Genomic DNA, 8,598 nt, shown 5'->3' with positions numbered 1-8,598 from the left:
AAGGAGAGAAAACAGGGAGGGGATAACATCTATTTCTAGTTTCTTAACAGAAACAATCTTCATAAACTTCCCAAAAAAGTAACAAATTAATTTACAAATCTCTCCAGGTTCCTGTAAAGACTGATCTCTCTGCCCAGTAATAATTCCATTTGTACACAGAGCAGGTTACAGATGTAATACGCTCATGAGGGGGCTCATGAGGGGGCTCATGAGGGGGCTCATGAGGGGGCTCATGAGGGGGCTCATGAGGGGGCTCATGAGGGGGCTCATGAGGGGGCTCATGAGGGGGCTCATGAGGGGGCTCATGAGGGGGCTCATGAGGGGGCTCATGAGGGGGATCATGTAGGGGTGTGCATGGACCCACTGACTTCTTTCCACATACAGAGGAACTGGTAAGGCTCCTGAGGAATAAGAGATAAAGTCTTGGTATGAAAAGACAATTTTTAAAATGGGTAATTCAGAAAAAAAAAAAAAACTAAACTTAGGGTAAGGGTTATCCATACAATATAAACAACCAAATACAAATTTATGAACAATGTATTTAAAGAAAACATGATGTGCTGGAATGTAAAAAACAAACAAACAAAACAAAACAACGAAAAACAAAACAACAAAAAACAGTTCTTATAAAAGCTAAATTATATTCATAGAATAATCCATCCATCTATTCATTAACCCATCCATCCATCCATCCATCCATCCATCCATCCATCCATCCATTGATCCATACATCCATCCACTTATCCATCCATCCATCCATCCATCCATCCATCCATCCATCCATCCATCCATCCATAAACCTACCAATCTATCTATCCATCCATCCATCCATCCATCCTTTATTTTAACCATCCATCTGTCCATCTTTCAATTCATCCATCTGTCCATCTGTCCATCTTTCAATCCATCCATCCATCCATCCTTCCATCCATCATTTATTTTAACCATCCATCTGTCCATCTTTTAATTCATCCATCCATCCATCCATCCATCCATCCATCCATCCATCCATCCATCCATCCATCCATCCATCCATCCATCCATCCATCCAACCATCAATCCATAAATCTATTTATTGATTCATCCTGCCAAGACCCCTGATGGTTCAGTTTCTAGAAACCTCTTAAATAAAAAAAAAAAAAAACTGAAGAAGGTTTTTGTTTGATACTGCAGGACATGTTGTCAGCCTGTCACAGCAAAGGGATGTGCCATCTTGGTTATTCTACTGATTTACTGAATGACATCTGCACAGAGTTGATCGTCAAACTCATTTGGACCATCAGTTTGTTGCGACCTTCATGACTGTGCTGTCTCAGCTAAAAGGTAATTTGGTCATAAATCTTTGTCGTCATGACGGGGCAGCATGAAAGGATTGAAAAGATTAAAGCCATAAATTAATTTCCTTAAATTTTATAGAAATTGATTCAAGAGGTGTTTGAAAACTGATTGACAATAGTGTCCGTTCTTTTTTACCTCCTGTGTTAACCATCTCTGGGGGTTTGTTAGCGAAGTTGGTCTCCTTGTTTAAAATGTAGTTAGACACACAGGAGGTGCCTCAGTATTATTGTATTGACATAACGACATCACAGCCAACTTGAATTGTGTTGAGGTCAGTTTAGAGGAACACACAGTGATCTTCATTGAGATAAGAGACAAACCATCCAAAGAGGCCGGGGTGTGAGGGAAAACACTGAATACATGTTGTGTTAGATCCACATGGCCACAGGCGGAAATCACTGTTTTGTGAACAACATCATTCAAGTCGATTCTAACGGGACGGTGAAGGTTTCTTTCATGGAGGCTGGTTTATACATCTCACAGAGGACGCCGAAAGAGAGAGGGGCCGGATTCATGAGTCCTGGGGATTCACAGAAACAAGTCAAGCTGCCCCTTGTGAGGAAACAGAGAGGAGGGGGGAGAGGTACTAAAAACATAGCTGTCAGGAACTCAGCTGACTCACTCACATCCCAAAGGCCACGCCATTGTGTCCTGGATACAAAGGGACGGATACCAGTATTTTTAGATGCTGGTTATCTTCAGTTGGTGCGTTGAGGGCAGTAACTACCGCTTTGTTTTTAGCTTAAAGAAACCCAGGACTGAACAGGGGTCCAACCAAAATATCACAGCAGAGACATTGGACCATCCCATCCCATCTCTGAGTCCCCTCACTTCCTGTTTTCTTTCAGCCGTGGGGGCAACCAGAGGCCTGAATGTGTGATTTGAGACGGATGTTTGGCTTGGTAATAGATTGTATTTAAACGGAGAGGAAACACGTTTCATACGCTCTGGGGAGACGCGTTTAAGCCCAAATAGAGGGCTGCCATACGAAGATAAAGTCTCTTTGTTTGTATCACATCATGTATTTCTGTTGACTGCTGCTGAAGCAAGGTTGGAGGCCAGGATATTTCAAGTGTAGAGGTTAGACTATTGCACAAGACCTGACGCCGTGAAGGACAGGTTAAGTATAGGACAGAGTTAAGTGGTGTTAGCACAGTGCAGGGCTTGTTTCTTTAAAAAACACAAGTATTTTAAATGACTCAGATTTGACCCGCAGGCCCTGAACAGACAAAGAACGCCTATTACAGTAAAAAGTGCAGGGACTGTTGATGCGACCACATACTAGACAAACTTGATGTGTCTCTGTGTGCATTTTTAACCCTGATGTGCAAGGGTTACTCTGAATGAACTTGCCATTAAGTCTTTTTATAGTTTACCTCTTTGGCCTGAAAGGCTGTTTGATATTATTCCAACATAGATTCTGAAGCATCTTTGATCTTAGGACAGAATTTAATTTTACTGTAAAAGAAGCCTGCTCTTTATAACCAGAAGCACCATCAACAATCCAGCTGCTTGTGTGCTCTTCTCATCTACCTGGTCAGCTCCTCATTCAAAATCATGTGTGTGAGAGAAGGCCAAATATTCGCTCAGAATGGAGGCAGGAAAATCTTATCCTTTGCTTACTACTGATTGATATCTAACCTCACTTTTTTCTAAAATCCTGGAGGAAGTTGGAACAGTCTGTTTGAGGACTTTCAGTCTGGGTTTAGCGCCCACTATAGCACTGAGACTGCACTGCTGAAAGTAACCAATGATCTACTCTTGACGTCAGACAGTGGTCTCCTCTCTTTGCTCATGTTTTTTAATCTTAGTGCTGCTTTCAACGTGAATGATCATCACATCCTCCTGCAGAGATAATTCAAACTACACAGCACTAAAGGAACTGCTTTTCCTTGGCTTCGATCATATCTGTCTGATCAATCTTAGGTTGTCCATGTGAACAATAAATCCTCCATGCACACCAGGAGTTCCACAAGGTTTAGTGCTTGGATCAGTTCTTTTCATCTTAAGCCCTGTTTTCACCAAGCTGTTAAGTTTGGTTCATCTTGAGCCTGCACGCATTTTGAGGCATTTCCTCTGACAAAGACCAGGACAGGTCCCCAAATTACCAACCAGTACCGCTGATTGCTCTTTGTAACAAAGAGCTACATACCAGTCATAAAGAAGATTAATTGCTGGATGTCTTCCATTATTTCTCTATGTTTACTGTGTCACGTTTTTCTATTTAATGGATCTCCTAGCAGTAGCGTTTCCTCCCAGAGGCCAAGGGAAGCCATGCTTCCTCTCTTTTTTCTGACTGTAGCTGTGAATTAATGAAAATATGCCTTTTTAACAGTTTCAATAATTCTTCTGTGTTTCACCACTGTCATCTCTTCCTTATTTCTCTCCTCTTCTTATTGAGCATTTTACAATGTGTAAGGTTATGTGGCGAATGTGAGGTGAAAATACAATATTGCACACTGTTGTCTGCAAGGAAGCCAAGCCAAGTTGGCGTCCCTTGGTGAAAAAATAAACAAGAATGATTAACCAATCAGATGAGGCTGTGGTCATGACACTGCTCACCTGTGATTGGCCAAGACTGTGTCAAGAGAAGCCACCCCTTCTTTGACCTCAAACCAATCAAATCACAGTATCGTCATCATAAAACCACTGAATGAAACCAGGGAGATTAGCACATTAGCAGTGTGTATGAAGCGGCCGGTTGTGCATTTGAGTGGGCGGTTGAGTAAATTATTAAGATATTCAAGCTAAGTCAAGAGGCCAATGTATGTGTGTAAATGAGTGACTGAGGGTGACAGTCGAGACAGATGTCTGTCAAACATGAGTCTGGTTCTGTCCGAGGTTTCTGCCCGTTAAAGGGAAGTTTTTCCTTGCCATTGTAACTTGCTAAATGCTGCAAAGTCCTGTACTCATGGTGGATTAAGATAAGATAAGACTCCTTATCTTGTCTTGATGTTGGGTTTCTGCTAATAAAATTTTATCAACATTTACGGGTCTAGACCTGTAAATGTTTTTGTAAAGTGTCTTGAAATAACATTTGTTGTGATTTGGCGCTATATAAATAAAGATTGATTGATTGATTGATTGAGGGTGGGAGAGTGAAAGGGCGTGTGTTGGTGTTCAAGTAAGTAAAATGAGCGCTCTCTGGGCGCTCTAACAGGTCGTTCTGTTACATGAAATAACGATATACAAACTGTAACATAGTCTGTTATTTAACCCACTCCCTAAAAATCATACAGATATGAGGCTTTGTCTCACTTGGCTTCCTCAAAAAATATCCCCACGCCAGGCCACTGTTTCCGAGTGGGTTACACTGTGTCATGCTGATATGCTTTCACATAACTGACTCTGCTATCAGCATTGGCTCACAAGCTGCCTACCAAGATAGGGTACGGTTGACTGTGGAAACGCAGACAGGTTCCAGCTTTACCGATCCAACCCCTATCAACCTGTACTGATCCATATAGGACCACTTGGTGGAAACATGGCTTTATATATATATTCCTCCTTTTGGTACTATTGTTCAGGAACATTCCATAAGTTTTTACTGGTATGGGAATAACACTCGGTTGTATTCATCAATGAAGCCAAAAAATAACCTGATGGTTAACTAAGCTAGAAGCATGTCTCAAAGATGTAAGGACCTGTATATATATATATATATATATATATATATATATATATATATATATATATATATATATATATATATATATATATATATAAATATATATATATATATATATATATATATATATATATATATATATATATATATATATATATATATATATATATAAATCGTTTTTTGGAAAGCATCTTCAAACAATATCGATTGTGATTTTATCACTAAATAAATCAAGATTAGTTGGTTCATTGGTTTTCAGAAGCAACTTGGTGGCAGATGACAGTTTTCTGCATTTTATGTTAGCGGTTGGTGCAGAAAGAATACTCTTCTATTCTTAGCTTGAAACTCATTGCCCTTTTTCAGCCTGCGGTACTTTTATTCATCGTGTTGCTCTTTGTGGTTTGCATGGGTTACTCGCCTGTTCACTTGATGTATTTCCAAAACATCTCCTGCAGCATTCTCACACTGACCCTTAAGACTTTGAACTGAAATTATATAAGAAGGCCAGCGGGAAAAGTTTGGGTTGAGCAGGTTTAAAATTTTGCCTGGGCCTGTTGGCTCGGTGGTGCAAGTGCACACCCCATACACGGAGGAGATCATCCTCATCACAGCAGTTTCTGGTTTGACGCCCAGCCATGACTCTTTGCTGCATTAATTGAACTGAAATGCAATTTCTCCTCAGGGATCAATAAAGTATTTCTGATTCTGATTATGTCCCCAAACTCACCACTCTACATGACTCCTCAGCTGTTTTATCAAAAAAATGGTAAATAATATAATTTAAAGGAAAAGAATAATGGTCACTGGATTCAAACATGCTGCCCAAAGTTTTCATGTGAACACAGGTGAATGGACAATAAGCCTGGTGTGCCTTGGGGCTATTGTCTTACAGTGAAGAGCGGTTACCTTGTGTTCTCCTTTAGTCAACAACCTTTTTTCAGTTTTGTCCATATTCAGGGACAGTTTGTTGACTTTACACTGGTCTGTTAGCTGCTTGACCTTCTCCCTGTACACTGACTCGTTGTTCTTACACAGTCATGTCATCAGCAGAGTTGGTGATATGATTTGTGTTGTGCATTTCAACACAGCTAAGGGTCAGGAAAGAGGACTGTATTAGGCTGAGCACACAGCTCCAGGGTGCACAGGTGCTCATGTTGGTTATTGTTTCCATCTGAGTCGCCTTGGGTCTTCACATTAGTTAGTCAAGCACACAGTTGCAGGGGAGGATGTGTTCCCTTTGTGGAGTTTGAGTTAAAGGTATCCTGTTAAACTTTTTTGTTTGATTTTATCACTGGGTGAAGAGATGAATGTTTCAGATTGGATATCTGTTCAGATCTGAACAAACCCAGCTCCCTCACCTCTGCAGCTTTCAGGCTGGTTCGTCATGGCTGCTTCCTCTCTGTTGACCTGTGAAAAACCACGGTGGAAGTTTTCTGTCTGCCACCTCCAGCAGCTCTGCGCTGACAGCTGATAAATCCTGCTCTTGTAATTGGTTGACCTGTTTGCACATAAAACAGTTAAAAAGACGAGATTTATGCTGGTGGAAACACTGCGAGTCCTTTCCGGTGGTGGGGATTGCACAGTGTGTGTGAATGTGTGTGAGTGTGTGTTGAAACATGCAGTATGTGCAGAGCATGGTTGATTTTATGCTTCCTGAAAGGAATCACATGTGTGACTGCTTACACGGATACCTTCGTGGGCCACCCTCAGCTCTCAGCTGTTACACATTGTGAAGATATTCCAAACCTTTTCTAACAACATCATACTCGATATGTGGCGTCCTGTTACACTGCACGGTGACTTTAATACATGCCATAGGCTGAGTTGGGGAGATGCTTATTTTTCTTCATCTGGCCCCACAGCCAACAGCAAATTTCAATCATATCATGACTTTGCAGTTCCACTTTGAATAAGCCAAAGAGAAACTGTAGATGTGAAATTTTGCAGACAAAAAAATCCACAAATTCACAAAGTATTCTTAAAGGGTGTAGTGCCCCAAAGCTTTGTGAGACATACATTTATTTGAGACATATTTAGTGTTTTTTTCTATCCAAATGAATTTACTTCAAAAGGTCTGAGACTATAACATTGATCATGTGAGCCACAAGCAGTCAGAGTGAAATTTGTTCTTTATGCTAAGAGTTGGTGTAAACCACATCTTTATTGGGGCTGTGAGGAGTTTGAAAGTGATCTTGAAAAAGTCCCTCTTCTATATATATTAGATCATAATCCACACTTCAAAATGAGATGATCAACCATTCTGAAACGCTACTTCTTAGCTTCTTTGAGGCTCCCCAATCGGGTTGTGCAGGACCAGATTGATTTACGCCACGTCTAACTGATGAAGTTCAGTAGTGAGAAGATAGATATGTGTTTTTCTCTGCTGAAAATGATTTCTGTGATTAATTTTGTAGCGGTAGTGAACCGAGGAGCCTAACTGTCAGACGGAAAAAGGACAGAAGAGCAGAAGAAAGCTAAACAGGAGAGAGATACAGCCCAAGCTAAAACACAGGAGCTAAACTGTTTGTGCTAATGTTCATTTCAACCAACAGTCAGCAGTTATTCTGCAGTGGTCTGTTCAAACTTGAGAGTCTATCAATAAAATGAAGAGTGAGGTTACGTTAGCTCTGATTGGTAGATAACTGCCAGGACATAACTAGGATTCACTAAAGTTACACATTACAGACATGTTTCACAGCATCAGGCTGTCTGTAGCTTTTCGTATAGACAGCTTCTTAACTACAAAACTACATACTAAGTGACAGTTTGCTAATTGTTGCGCTGAGCTGCGGGTACATAGTAGCACCAGGCTGCTATTACCGCTACATTTAGGGGCCGTTTACACAACAAGGGTTATAGGGTAAAACGTAAACGTTTTGTTGCGTTTACACGGAAACGGCATTTCAGCCGACCTAAAACACAAACTTTTGAAAACGGCCTCCAGAGTGTGATTTTTCTAAAACGCTGGCAACACCATAAACAGTAAGCCGGCATTTTCAGTGGAAACGCTGACGTCCCGTTCCGCTTTGTGTGAGCGCATTACAACAGGACAATAGTACCGTTGTTAAGATTGTTGTGGACAACCGTGTTGTGCTGCTCAATCTGCTACATCTGCTGACTGTCTTTATACAAAATGTTTCATTTAATTTCCTAGTTTTCATTTTCCTTTATTTGTTTCGGAGGGACACTGCACATTAATAAACATTTCATAAAAATGTAATTGCAGCCGAGTTAGCCAAAAGGCTAGTTCACATCGGCTGTCCCCCCTGCCAGGGCAGTATAGGCCAGTACCTGGTAGGGAAGAAATAAAAGAGAATGTGCATCTGTTGCTCCACTTCTGCTCTTCGTTTTTACCTGATTGGCTACTTGATGGAAATCTACCAAAAGCTGCTTCTGGACAAGACAGTTTTAGTGCCAACTACAGGCCTGGCATGCTTACCACAGCGTTTTCAGTCCTTGGTAATGCAGATTTTTTTCACTGCCTTTTAGCGTTTTTAGATTGAACGTTGTTGTGTAAAGGGGCCTTCACTGGCTACTGAGGTATGGTACAAACTTATGTTTGGTTGTAGTAACGTTACAAACAATGGTGCAACGTAACTGTACTGATAAATAACCTCATCACCTTGTATCTG

The sequence above is a fragment of the Halichoeres trimaculatus genome, unplaced genomic scaffold (assembly GCF_033239565.1).
Source record: "Halichoeres trimaculatus isolate MK-OKI-2021-1 unplaced genomic scaffold, fHalTri1.1 fHalTri1_scaffold_18, whole genome shotgun sequence".
Lineage (NCBI taxonomy): Eukaryota > Metazoa > Chordata > Actinopteri > Labriformes > Labridae > Halichoeres > Halichoeres trimaculatus.
The sequence above is the reverse complement of the archived record's forward strand: the minus strand, read 5'-3'. Positions refer to the sequence as shown.